Below are 14,979 nucleotides of genomic sequence, written 5' to 3'. Positions count from 1 at the left end.
TCTCTTTCTGCTCAGACAACTGTGGTATGGTCTGTCCCGATCCCCTGAGCCCTGTCTTCTCTACCTCCGGGCCCTGAGGCTTCCTCAGGCCTGATTAGGAGGCAGGGTGAGTTTGGGAGCCTGGTTAGGCCTTTAGCCACCCTTATTTACAGTAAGAGGGCAGGGTTTCTAGAGTCATGAAGATTGGATTCCCTTTACATCTGTCAGTTTTCTCATTTGAAAAAAAGTAGGGAGTATAAAAAGTAATATTAGTTCTTGCATTCCTCATGATACAATGTGAAGATTATATACAATACTATGAAAATGTTTTGTAAACAGTGACCCACCATGAACTAGTGGTTACTGAAGTTCATATGAAATCTATGTGGGTCTAGAGAACATTTTGGAGTAACTTGGGTCACAATCTGGAGATTTGAAGCCCCTCCAGTGCTCTAGGTGATACCAAATTCAAGAAGGTTAAAAAAGATGACTGTTTGTTTCTCTTCCAGGACTGTAGACTCCTCTGGGCAGGATTATGACTCCCCAGTGACTCTCTGGAGCCTGGCACATAGGAGGGTTGTAGAGAGGGTTTTTGGAGCAAAAATGTACTAAGGTCTCAGACATGTTACCAATGCCCCTGTCCAGGATTTCCTTTGGCTGGAAGCAGATGTCATTTGGGGTATTTGGTTAGTTAAATCTCTGTCTGCCCCTCCAGATCCATTCTTAGACATTTGACCTATAAGGATTGCCTCATAGACCCCTGAACCCTCTGTCTTCTGGTTGGGCTTGGCCAATGGCAGGCACCAGCAGCAGATCAGAGGGTGAGAAGAGAGAGGTTGGGCTATTTGTTTTCCCATCCCCTGCCAGGCCTATAGCTTTGGCAACATCTGCATTTTTTTACTCAAGGCCAATGGGTGGTTGCTCTGTAGATTCACCTCTTACTGACCCAGCAATGCTTTTTCCCCATCACCCCTCAGGCACAGGGGCAATAATGACTTCCCACTGTTGTCATCTTACAGGCACATCACAGTCCCTTGTTGGACCCTCTACCCATGTTTCTTCTCTCAACTCTTTCAGTCAACCCTTTGACTGTGCTCTGTGTTTCCCAACCCTGACTGACGAAGGTGGGTACCATCAGATGCTGACCCTCTTTCTCAAAGTGATTCCTGGGGTTCAGTGGTTCCAGGCCCTGAGCTTTGGTGGGGGGCCAGCCCAGCATAACAGATAAGCAAGAGAAGTGGCTGGGGTGCCACTCATTATACATCAGTCTTAGCCCAAGGGGGAGTGATTATAAACTTTTATTTATTTTAACTCTGAGTATTGGCTGAGCAGTCTCAAAGAGTAGGTCACAACTGGCTCCAAATAGTGTCAGAACATCAAAGGTCCTCAAATGCTTTTAAATCCTAACATCGACCTCATTGACCATGTATCAGGTCAGCCTCAGATTGAGAATCGTATGACCATTCTGTCCAATGAATGTTCACCTATTTACAGTAGTGCCCCCTTATTCACAAGGGATATGTTCTAAGACTCCCAGTGGATGCCTTAAACCATGGATGGTACCAAACCTTATATATACTGTTTTTTCCTATACATTCATACATTTGATAAAGTTTAATTTATAAATTAGGCACAATAAGAGATTAACAACAATAACTACTAATAAAATGGAACAATTATAACAATATACTATAATAAAAGTTATGTAAATGTGGTCTCTTTCTCTCTGTCTCTCATAATATGTTATTGTCCTGTACCCACCCATCTTCTTGTGATGATGTGAGATGATAAGATGGCTACACGATGAGGTGAAGTGAGATGACTAATGCAGGCAATGTGTTAGGCTACTATTGACTTTCTGACAATAATAGGTCAGAAGAAGGATCACCTATTTTTGGATGGTTGCTGATGGGGGATAACAGAAACCATGGTAAGGAGCAGGGACAATTGTACTGATTTAGGCATTCAGCAAACATTTCCTGAGCACCTTCAATGTGCTATGCACTGGGGACCCCAAAATAAGTAACCTAGCTCCCACCCTGTCTCCTAGTGTAGTAGGAGAAATAAGCTGCATGCATACACGTCAATGATACAGTCAGCATGAAAATGAGGGGGAAGAGATAAAGCACTGCAAGAGCTCAGGGAAGAGAGAGGAAATCGGGATAAGATAGATCATAACCTCCTCTGGATCTGGGGTGGAGATAACCCCATAAATCAATACATTGGATTGTGTAGCCAAGAGATGATTGTTTACCAACAAGCTAAGCCAAAACAGAGACCTACCAAGTGCCATGGGCTTCACAACCATCATCTCAAGACTCTTGGTAAACACGATTATCTTCACTGTGCAGGGAAGGAAACAGCTATGAGGGTTGGATGGCTGCCCAGGAGGTTCTAGACTCAAGGTTTGCATCTGCACAGTCTCTTCTACATCCACACATCACAGAACAACTGCTCCTATCCATTTCCCAGAGAAGAAATGAAGGTTCTGTCTGCATCTGCATCTGATGATGGGTTGTAGAGTGGAGTGCTAGCCAGTTGTCACTGAACCTAAGTAGGAAAGACAGGGATTGCCTGTTGTTCTTGCACACTGGGGTTGCCCCATGTTGTTTTACATTATTTGTTAGGACCAGTGTGTGATGGTTAACTTACATGTCACTTTGACTGGGGTAAGAGGTGTCCAGATAGCTAGCAAAATATGATTTCTGGGTATGTCTGTGAGGGTATTTCTAGAAGAGATTAGCATTTGAATCAGTAAACTGAATAAATAAGACCTTCACAAACACGAGTAGGCATCATCTAATCCATGGAGGATCCAAATAGGACCAAAAGGCAAAGGAAGGGAGAATTTGCTCTCTAGTTGATCAATTGATCTAAGACGTCCATCTTCTCTTGTCCTCAGACATCAGCATGCTTGGTTCTTGGGCCTTCAGACTCTACTGGGACTGACACCATCAGTTCCCCCTGGGTGTCAGGCCTTTGGACTCAGATTGAATGATACCTCTGGCTCTTCTGGGCCTCAGGCTTGCAGATGGTGGACAGTGGGACCCCTCAGCCTCTGAAGTCTCATGCACCAGTCCCTCAAGATAAATCTTTATGTATCTCTCTCCATACGTTCTGTTGGTTCCATTTCCCTGGAGGACCCTGACTACTACACAATGATAGGATTGTGGGAAGAGAAACCGCTTGGCCTATGCCAATCTCTATGCCCTCTCCTTGGGCCAGGTCTGTCCCCTGTCTTTGCTCCCTTTTCTTCCTCAGTAGGATCCGTCCTCTGGTGGCCTCTTGAAGGCTCCTCCCCCACCACTCCCACCATGTGAAGCATGATGACAAAATGACAAAAACATTCTCAAGGAAATGAGCAGTCCTGCTCACAGAGGCCACAGTAAGTGTCTGAGAAAGCAGGATTTGGAGTTATTCATTCAACTTCCATGGACTGATTCCAAATCTGCTCTGTGCTGGTTTCCCCCTTCCTGTTTTTGAATCCAGACACTTGCAGTCACAGTGTCTTCCCCACGGTGCAGTATTTATGGGCTTGTGGCCCTTGGTTTTCACTTCATCAAGAATGGGCTGCTTCTCTTCTGCCTGCAACCAACCCTCATCAATGGGCTGAGGCAGCCCTGAGGGAGAGATGTGGTGTTGGCAGTTTGAAGGCTGACAAAGCCTTGCCTCTGTCATTTGTGACCCAGAGGCCAAGGGACAAACAAACCCTGGAACTGTGCCTGGCCTTGGATTTCTCCTTTGTTCAGTGGGGCTTCCCACCCTCTCCCTTATAGGTTATGGTAGGAACAGTGAGGTCATACATACAACTATTATTGTATATATATGTATATATTTAAATATATTTATGTATGCATTTAAACATATATGCCTATATATAAAATCACTTTGTAAACTGGAAAGAGCTTTATACATGTTGCCTTAAAGCATTCTTTTCTTCTTTTACTTTTATGTTTATAAAGGTGTTTATGTCAGTATTGTCTGTAGTAATCACAGTAAGAAATGTCTACCCGTAGGGTAGTGGCTAAATATATTTGGTAAGTTTATTCAATGGGGTATCACAAAACATTTGTTAACATTAAACTTGATTTTTATTGAAGTATAGCATACATACAAAAAAAAGTATATGAATCAGGAGTTATTAGCCAGCTATACTTACTGAATTATCACTGAGCAAACCAATGTAACCACTGCCAGCTCAAGAATCAGAAATTACCAGAGTTCCAGAGCCATTGTCCTCAAATGTGCTACCAGTCTTCAATCCCTGGATCCCCTCCCCCATACATAGAACCACTGTCCTCTAACAGTACAGCCATTAAGTCTATTCTGAACTATATAAAAGATTACTGTATGATTTATTGTGTACAGTTAAGGGTTCTTTAGGTTTTGTGAACTCTTGCTGAGCTGTGCTTGTATATTCATTATGTACAGTGCCCCTTGCTCATTTTGTGGTGTGTGTGTGTGTGTGTGTGTGTGTGTATGTAGGTACTGTTGCCATGACAATATCCTCACCACAGGCCCTCCAATTCATCCTGCTGGTTCATCTTGGGTGATCATCATGCCCCTACTCAGAAGTCCCCCATGGCTCCTGCCTGTGCAACTGCTTTATATACAACACTTCCTCCCCCAAATAAGGGCAAGTAATGTCACCAAGCAATGTCACCACTCTGGAGAGTCAGGCTCACTCCTTCAAACAAGGCCCCACCCACAAAGTTGCTGTGGGGCTCACCCTGCTCTGTCAGTGCACATCTTTCCACTCCCACAAAGGGCCACTGGAAAGTCTTGGTCCAACTCTCTGCCACCCAAGCGCCCCTCTTCCTGGTTTTTCACTCTTTATGTCCCCATTGTACTTAGAGATGCTTTGGAGATTTTTTTTAACAGTGATTTTCTGCCAGATGCAGTTCCAGAGTTTGGTTGTCCCTGTGAATTTCTGTTGTGCCTAGACTTAACATCACTTGGGTTGGTCTGCAATTGCCATACACTATTTTCCAGGTGTTACTTTAGCTTAGTGGTTTTCAACACTGGCTGAGAATCACTTGGGGAGTTTTTTTGTTGTTGTTCCCCAAAGAAATTGAACACCATTTTTAAATTCTAAAAAATTGTTTGGATCTCAGGCCAAACCAAAGACTCTGGATATCTGAAGGTGCAGTCTGGGCATCAGTACTTTCAAAAGCTCTCTAGGGGTTATGGGCTGATGGGCTGAATCGTGCCTCCCCCCCACATTCTTATGTTGAATCCTAACCCCAGTACCTCAGAATATGATTATAGATAAGGTCTTCTAAGAGGTAATGAAGTTCAGTGAAGACATATAGGTGGGCCCTAATCCAATATGACTGGCAAAGAGGAGGACATTAGGACACAGATGCATATAGGGGGGACACCATGTGGGGACACAGGGAGAAGGTGGCCACCTTCAAGCCAAGGGGAGACGCCTCAGGAGAAACCACCTCTGCCAACCACTTGGATCTTAGACTTCAGAACTGTGAGAATGTAAGTTTCTGTACTTGGAGATGCCCAATCTGTGGTACCAGATTACAGCAGCTGGAGAAAATACCCAGGTGATTCAGTTGCACATCCAAATGCAGCCCTTCGCTAGCCACACTCATGTCCCTCCACCTCCCACCTCCCCAGTGGGGTCATTATCTCCCTGAGGCTGGTGGTGGAACTGTACCTTTTGATTCCCTTGGTATAATACCTGGCTATTGACCCATTGGTAACAGCTCATTATATCATAGAACGTGGCTTCTGTGTGCATCTCTTGATGGTTTTTTTTTTTAAAAATGTTTATTTATTTTTGAGAGAAAGAGAGAGTGCATGCACGAGTTGGAGAGGGACAGACAGCAGAAGACAGATGATCTCTGCTGACAGCACAGAGCCCAATGTTAGGCTTGAAATCACAAACCCGTGAGATCATGACCTGAGCCTGAGTCAGATGCTTAACTGACTGAGCCACCTGAGTGCCCCTCTTTCTGGTTTTTTACTCTTTATGCCCCCACTGTACTTAGAGATGCTTTGAAGTTTGTTTGTTTTTTTTAACAGTGATTTTCTGCTTATCATCTTGGCCACTTTTACATCTATGATTTTCTGTAAAAGGCCTTTTTCTAATCCAGGGAGCCTGACCTTTGTTGGCATGTTTAATATTTTCTCTTATTTTGAGTAAACATCTGATTTTTCTGACCTTTTTATGTGGCCTATGCTTGGTCTACTGGGTTAGATAACTGTCACTGGCACCAATGACTTGCCATTTCCAGTAGGATTTTGAATCTTATTCAAGAATGCTACTGGCCTGGACTAGCTTCCTTCTCTCTGGGCTCATCCTTCTGTTCACTTCTTCTGTTGTGCATGCAGGAGAAAACCTTGCCAAAGGGCTCACTCACTTCCACACACCTTTTGTTGCTCAAGACCATCACACCCAGGAGAGCACTCCCCCCCGCCCCCCAGAAATGGGCCATTCAAGAACCACTGGATTTTGCATTTGGAAGTGAATAGAGGTGTCATTTACTGATGGGAAAGTGAGGCCCAGAGGTAGCAAGTGATCTGCACACAGTCAGATAGCTAGGCAGTGGCCAAGCCCATGTTTGCAGGCTGCCTGTCAAATAGTGCAGAGCTGTTTTCTCTGACCCACGCTGCTACCCTGTAGACAGGCATTTATTTTTCTGGGAAACAATATGGGCATATAGCAAAACCAAAATGCTTCATTCTCCAGAAATTGTCTTGAAGTTTTCTCTTAATCTGTCCTTTATAGCTCTCAAATTTATATCACATCCTCTTTCTCCACTTGAAAGCCAAAGATGGCCCAGAGTGGTCGGTCATTGTTGCCAGACCTGGTTTTTGCACCTGCTGCTACAGTTGTTGCTAGCCCCCATGCAGGTCACAATGGCCCTTGAAGTTCTGCAACAGGAAGTAGGCAGAAGTTGTTAGATGACAGCTTCAGGTCAATTTTCTAAGGGGTTAACTCAGTTGGTAAGTGCCTCTGACTTTCCCCCTTCCTCCTCCTAAAATGTGGATGGGTGGTAAAGAGAGGAAGTGTGCAGAGCTGGAACAAAGCAAGACAGGGTTCTTAGCTCTGGTTCCTAGCTCTCCACTCTCTGCAGGTGAATGACATGTCAAGAGCAAAGGGCCTTTTTCCAACCAAGCCCCATGACCGAGTTCTAAAGAAGATCTCCTTTTGGACTCCCTACCTGACTCCCACTTGGGGTAGGGCCTCATCAAGGTAGGTTGGGTAGAGTGGATTGGTAGGCACTCTCATGTTTACTTTTCTGAGCTACCTGTATGCCTTGGGGTATGGACAGAACGACACAAGAGCTCAGGGGTTGGTAGTAAAGCTGTGGCAGGTGGCTTTGGTGAGCACAGAGCCTGAAGAAGCAGACCATTAGTGTTGGGCTGAATGGATTCTGGTCAAATGACAGCAGCCATCTTGTAACTATGAGGGAAGTTGAAGAGAGAAGTCAGGAGTAAGTGTAACAAGGCAGACATGTGGAAATTGTCAGGGACATTCTGTACTGGCTCAAGAGTGTCCATCTCTAGACTTTTTTTTTATGTGAGAGAATAAACAACTACCTTAATTAAAGTCATTTGGGGATGAGGGTCTCTGTTATTAGGAGCCAAATGCAATTTCTGATACTACAGTCATCTTGTTGATGACTCCATTTGTTTAAAAGTTGTTTCCTAAGTCAGCTGAGAGTAGCCTCAGTGTCCTAGGAAAGCTCTGGCCATTCTCAACCCCTAGTTCTGCCTTCTTGGCCTGCCCCCAAAGAAGTCTATCCCTTCCTTCTCCCCAGCTTCTGCCCAGTTCCTTCCCATTGATTTTTTTAAATTTGATCCTTACTCCATCTCTTTTACCTGAGATTATGTTTGTTGGATCTCAGGCATCCTTAGTTCATTTCTTAGCTGCCTGGGTTTGTCCTGTCTGGGCACCCCCCCCCCCCAGCTGTCTCCAGCCCATGGTATCTGTTGGACTCGCACTTTTTTTTGGCTGTTTGTTTCTTCCATGCACTGGCCCATGGGCAGGCAAGCTTTCTGACCTTGGGCTATACTGCCCCTATTTTATTGTTATCTTATTCTTTGCTGACTGTACTCTTACCACTGCATGGTCTCCCAAGAATCATTTATTCTGCAAATATTTGTCAAGCACCTGTGATGTGCCAAGCACTGCCTGGGACAGCAGGGACAGAACCAGAAGCACCTCCTGCCTTCTTCGGAGCTCAGAAACTCCACTTTGCACATTCCACTTTGCATTTTAAGCCCTATAAATCCAGGCCATCTCATTAGCCTACTTCCCTTGTTGATAAGCTGTCTAGAAAATATTAGCAAGTGTGTACGTGGGAGGTGGGGGGCAGGAACATATTCTAATGCTGTTTGTATTTTTTTAAACTCAGTTTCCAAGGATTTTACTTCCTATGTCAATATCAGGGTTCTTCCCATCCCAACTCTCTTTTCCTGACTTGTCATGAATGTGTCTTTCCTTTATCATCAGGCAGAAAGGGAACTATCTTTAGAAAACTTTTCTCTGTAGCTACAAGTTGAATAAGAGTATCTATATTCACAAACACAATTTCTTTCCTTCTTCCTAAATCCCACCACCAGCATATACTGGTCAATCCAGAATTCCACAGTGTTTCTGTCAATTATCCTTCCTCTCCTCAGTTTTCTCATCTCCAGTAACTAGGCAAAGGTTCTTTGTGTATGAAAGACAACATTTTAGTTTTATTCTCTTAGCAAATTTCAATACAATTATAATTCACAAATGAAACAAATACAATGTTATCGATTATAATCACCATGTTTTACATTAGATCCTCAGACCTAGATCAGAAAATTTTATCCTGGACTTTGTGAATCTTTGGGAGGCTTCTATGGGTGGGCTTCAGAGGCCCATGTCCCCTGAAATTGTATGCAATATTATGTGCATATAATTATTGGACATGTGGAATATGGCGATGTACTCATTTTTTCTGGGGTGTTCTTCATGGTTTTCACCATAATTTTGAAAGGGGAGGGTATTACCTGGACAATTTTAGGAACTAATGAGTCCAGTAGTTTTTCAAGAGGTCTTCATGATTCAAGGTAACTCATTCATAGCATAGCATTATGTGCTACCCTTTCCTACAAACTCCTCGTGTAACTTCAGTGGCCCTTTAGTCTGTCACTTTCTTTTTAGGATTAAAGTAACTGAGCTCAGAGAGGTCAATCTGCTCAGAGCCATCAGCTAGTTACTAGAAGAGCCAAGGTGGGCTCATGAGCCTGGGTCCCCCTGGAAGCAGCAAGGACACTCATGTGCCCAAGGGTGAGGACCCAGGTGCAGACGTTCTGTCTCCTTCCCTGCGTTATAAATTTTAGTAGACATAAACCCATGTCTCCATGATGTGCCTCAGTCTGTGTCTAACCAAATTTCTGGCACATAGCAGGTCTCAGCATTTGCCTCTGGGTTGCTTTACTGCCATTAATCACAACCACCACTCTTGTTACACTTGCTTTCCCTCTCGCACTGTTGATTTTCTTCCTGAATCCAGCACTCAGAGCCTTGAGCACCTCTAGAGAGGACCTGTTCTGCTGGGGAGCCAGTGTGGTGTTTGCCATCACCCTTCTCCACCTCAGCACCAGATTTGGGAAGTCTCCACCCACCAAATCACCTTTCTCCTCACCACCTCCTTTACATTTTTTCTATTATTTCATTTTACATTTCCTATTGTGGTAAAATATACATAAAATGTACCATTTTAACCACTTTTAAGTGTATAATTCAGCAGCATTAAGAACATTCACATTGCTGTGCAGCCATCACCACCATCCATCTCAACTCATTTTATCTTCCCAAACTGAAACTGCATCCCGAGTAACACAAACTCCCCATCCCTCCTCCTCCCAGCCCCAGCAGTCACCATTCTACTTTCGTCTCTATGAATTTGTTCTGGGTACCTCATATGAGTAGAGTGATACGTACATGATACAAAGGATTATTCCCTTTGTGTTTGGCTTATTTCACTTAACATAATGTTTTCCCTTCCCTTTTAAGGATGAATTATAGTCATTTGTATGTCTCTGCCACATTTTGCTTATTTGTTTATCTGTTGATAGATACTTGGGTTGCTTCTGCCTTTTGGCTATTGTGAATAATGCTTCTATGAACATGGTATACAAATATCTGTTTGAGTCTCTGCTTTCAGTTCTTTTGGGTGTATACCCAGAAGTGAAATTGCTGGATGATAGGGTAATTCTATATATGATTTTCAATGTTTATTTTTGAGAGAGAGAGAGAGAGAGTGCGCGAGAGAGAGAGGGAGAGAGAGGGTGGATGAGGGGCAGAGAGAGAGGAAGACACAGAATGTAAAGCAGGTTACAGGGCCCAAGCTGTCAGCACAGGCCCTGACGTGGGGCTCAAACCCACAAACTGTGAGATCATGACCTGAGCTGAAGTTGGACGCTTAACCGACTGAGCCACCCAAGTGCCCATATATCTGGTTTTTAGAGGAACCGCCACACTGTTCTCCATAGCAGCTAAACGTTTTTACATTCTGACCAGCAAAATCGCCACATCCTTGCCAACACTTGTTTTCTGGATTTTTGATTTTGTTTGTTTTTGATAATAGCTATCCCAATGGGTGTGAGGTGGTATATGTCATTGTGGTCCCCTCCTTCTTTTATGAGTCACATTTGCCCATCTGAGCACCATGACATGACTATCAGGTTTTAGTACACTGACTCCCTGATGCTGTTGTCACTTCAAATCAGTAGAAATCAAATTCAAGTAAGCACTGTGGCTTTATCACAACTATGTGTACAACCCATGGGTGGCTCTTTGTCATACTGTATTTCACTGACTTTAATACACAGAGGTTCTCCCATGTTTTAATATCTCTGAAATCAGGATGTATCCTGCAATTAATAGCATGTCTTTGTCTTAGTCTCTCACAATCTCTTTCTTTCTCTCTCTCTTTCTCTCTCTTTTTCTTCCTTCCTTCCTTCCTTCCTTCCTTCCTTTCTTCCTTCTTGACTCATAAAATAATGCTGCTCCTTGGGAAACTGGAGTCACTGAAAGGTGGTGTTGAAAATGGCTCTAGACTCCATACACCCTGTATGGACCCACTGTGGACCTGGAGGAACCTATGAAGGTCTTAGCTGCCTGGAATATCGGTGGCTCTTATTCTCTCTGGAGGCTACGTGCTGTAAACACTTTTCTCTGGGACATGTACTACTGACGTCATTGTTGTTTCTTTGAGCTGTTGATTGTAATATCAATTAACACTTCAAGGCTTCGGCCACAGTGCTCTCCCTGCTTTCTGCTCACTCCCTCTTAGATCTAGCTCTGGGGTCCTTGCCACTTGTAGTTTTTCTCCTGCAAAGCCCAGCCTCCACCCTGCCTGCAGACTTCACCCTATTTATCCTCTTCCTGAATCCATCACTCTTGCTGCCTGCTCCTGCCTCCAGCTTCTCACCCTGGCATAGCCTGCTTCCAGGACTGCAGACAACACTGTTTCCTCCCCTGCAGGCCCGCCCTTCCAATTCGTCCACCAGGGCTGTCACCGTTTTGAGCATTTCCTGTGATTTCTATTTTTTTCTCCTTTTACCCCTTAATCTGTTTTTCCCTGCTTCCCTCCCCCTCCCACACACAGCTGGAATGCCTCCTCTGCTTTCTGGCCCTGCTTCCTCCTGAAATCCCCTAACACCCCTCCCCCATCCTTTGCTGCCCCAAACCAATCCCACAATAGCACTGACTGGTGCTGTGGGCCCTGGGGTTTGCTGGGCCAGAAAAGTGGTTCACTCTCTTGTCTCTGTGCTCACCAAGACTACCCACCATAGCTTGGTAGCTGGGCCCTGAGCTCTTGCATGATCCTGTCTATACACATGGCAGCTTGGTCACCTGGGAAAGCTGACTCAGAGTCCCCTCCAATACACTCTGCCCAGCATACCTTGGTGAGGTTCTTCCCCAGTGGAAGTGGGGTAGGGAGTCCAAGAAGAGGTCTCTCTTAGAGCTCGGTCATGGGGCTTGGCTGGACAGAAGCCCTCTGCTGACTTGAGTGTCTCTCACCTTATCTTGGCTGCACCCCCTCAGCCACCAGAATTCCTTCCACTGGACCTCAAGCTAGGAACTGAATGTGGAAAGCTGGAAAGCAAGCCTCATTTGCTGTCTTCCAGCTCTGCCCCCTTACTCTCTCTGCCCCTTTCCCCCCACTATTCCTTGCATCCAGAAATGTCAGGCTCCTCTCTTCCTTTATACCCTTTTTATCAAGTATTGGGGCAAGGGCTGTCTTCCCTCTACCATGATGCAGGTTTAGAATTGTGTGGCCAGTCTGCTTCATGTGGTAAGGAGGACCTTAATGGACTCAGGCCACCCTGTCTCTGGGCCAGGTCTGGAGTCCTTCCTTGCTTGTCTGTTTAGGAGGTCATATCCTCTCCCCCTCCACTTAGGGAGAGAAACCTCATGATTTTACCAGGAGGAAAGCAACGAAGGACACACTGATACATGCAACTATGTGTATCAGCTGATTATTAATCCTTTGTCCCACATCTGAGGGCCTGTGTTACATTCTCCCCTCTCCAACCCTCACCGGCAGGTAGGAATGAGGCAGTTGTCCCATACTGGGGGTAGAGTGGGAGGATCTGGGAGGGGCTTGAGGGCCACCCTCCCCACCCAAGGGGTCTTCTGAACTTAGAAACCCAGCTTTGGAATCCAGAAAATGCAGGATACTCACTAGTCCTGCTCCCTGGTGGGTCCAAGTCCCTTTCTATTTCAAATGACAGAAACCTCAGCTCAGGAGAGAATGGTTGGCTCACATAACTAAAGAGTCTGGCTTTCCAGTTTGGGTTCTGGTTTTAGACCCTGCTGAATCCAGGGGCTCAACCAGCTCCACCAGTCGACTCATGGCAAGACCAGATTATCGAGGCCTCACTGACACAGGGCCAGTGCCAGGAAGAGGCCACCTGCTCCTGGGAAACCACACAGGCCCCACACTGAAGGTGACCAACTGTCCAGTTAGCTGGGGGACAGGGGGTGGCAAATGGGTCCCAGCATTTGAGGGGGCAGGTTCAATGTTAAAACCAAGACAGTCCCAGGGTGTTGGTTAAGTCGGTTGGTTAAGCATGGGCTCAGGTCATTATCTCATGGTTCATGGGTTTGAACCCCATGTCAAGCTCTTCAGTGTGGAGCTTGCTTGGGATTCTCTCTCTCTCTCTCTCTCTCTCTCTCTCTGCCTGTCCCCCCCTCACAATGAATGAATAAACTTAAAAAAATATTAAAAGGTAAATGACATTTAACTTGGTAAATATAGATGAAAAGCATTCCAAGTAGAAAGAACAGCATGGGAAGAAAAAAAAAAAACCCTGTGGGATTTCCCTCTTTTTAGGGGATGGTGTTGGCAGAATGTTGCATGGGATGTATTTATTACGGGATTCTGAATGGTCAGGGTTTGCACCTCCTCTGCTCATTTGCTCTCACTCTCGAAATAAAACATTAAAAAAAAATAATAAAACTAGGCAAGATGTCCCCGGTAAGCTGGAACAGTTGGTCACCTTGGCCTGCAATGACATCTGCTTCTTATTTCCCCACTATTTTTGCCAGACTGGGATACTGTCCTCCTTTTCTTCACTTACCTGTTCTTAGATCTAACGTAGGGAACCCGAGTTTGCTTTTGCCACTTTTGGCCTCTTAAGCTTCAGCGGAGGGGGACTTTGGGTTCTGCTGTTGAGGTACCTGGTGCCAGAGCTGTGTCTGTGCCACTTTATCCTCACGGGGCATCCACCGACTCCCTAAATAAAGCCATGTCAGATGCACTCTTGGGCGGTGCACCTGCTCCCGCCCAGAGGATGACCCTTCCCACCGCCCCCTCACCCCTTCCTCCAAAACTGCTCCTCCCTCTGCAACCTCGCTGGATGAGTAGACAGTGCCACCTCCCACCCAAGTCCCTGAGCCTGAACCCCCAGCGCCACGCAGGACCTCGTCCTCCCTTGCAGCACCCTCCACAGCCCACCTGTTGGTCACCAGTCCCTCTGGTGCCTTCTCAGCCTCTGCGGGATCAGTCCACAGCAATTGACCTTCACTCACCAATTACCGTCCTGCTCTCCCAGGCCCCATTCTCCCTACTGTTGCCAGAGGGGTCTTTCTAAAATATTAGGATGACATCCTCGAAGGCTCTTCTTGAATGCCCAAGCTTTCTCCCTCTGCTGCAACTTTGCACATACTCCCCCATCCCAAATGCCCTGAGCAGAGCAGAGACGGCAAGTGTCTGGTACTTCTCTGGCCCATCTCTGCCTTGATGCTATGACAACATTGCTAGCTGATTGCAACACACAGGAAGCCTGGACACCTTTCCTCCAGTCCTTCCACCTGCCCACCTGGTTGTTCAGAATTGGCACCAAGGCCATATCTATTTGTCATGCTGGTCCTAACTTCTTCCTTCTCTGGTTAATCCTTAAATTGTCCTTTAGGTCTCAACTCAGGAGGCTGCATGCCACCTCTGTCAGGAAGTCTTCCCTGATTTGCTGTTCCTCTTAATCTGCTTTTGGTCACACCCTGTGTATAATATATCTATATCTATATATCTCAGAACATTTTTTATGTTACATTTTAATGATGTCCTTGCTTGTCACACTAAAATGTGAACTTGTTGAAGGTTCATGAAATGTCGCTGCAATCTTCATATTTCCAGGACCCAACATGGACCCTGGTACCCACTAGATGCTCAGAAATCTTTGATGGGTACACATATGAGTGAAGGAATGGTGGTTGAATGAATGAATAACCTGGTATGGCCAGGTTGTTTTGAAGGTGAATGAATCAAAAGTTCATTAAGCCTCCTTGAAAAGGAAAATCGATTTGCTTCTCCCTTCCCTGTAGCTGCAAGAGAAGGTCATGCTTCTCAGAGACTTGCCAAGAGATGAAGTTGAACCTGTTTGTTTCAATCAATGAGGCTGGAAAGCAAGCAGTTGCCTCACCTTCCTGCGAGGAGCAGTGTGAGTCATATATGCCCTCACCTTTCATAGTCCACATATCTAGGCCACTCT

Source organism: Prionailurus viverrinus, chromosome B1 (genome assembly GCF_022837055.1).
Source record: "Prionailurus viverrinus isolate Anna chromosome B1, UM_Priviv_1.0, whole genome shotgun sequence".
Classification (NCBI taxonomy): Eukaryota; Metazoa; Chordata; class Mammalia; order Carnivora; family Felidae; genus Prionailurus; species Prionailurus viverrinus.
The sequence above is the reverse complement of the archived record's forward strand: the minus strand, read 5'-3'. Positions refer to the sequence as shown.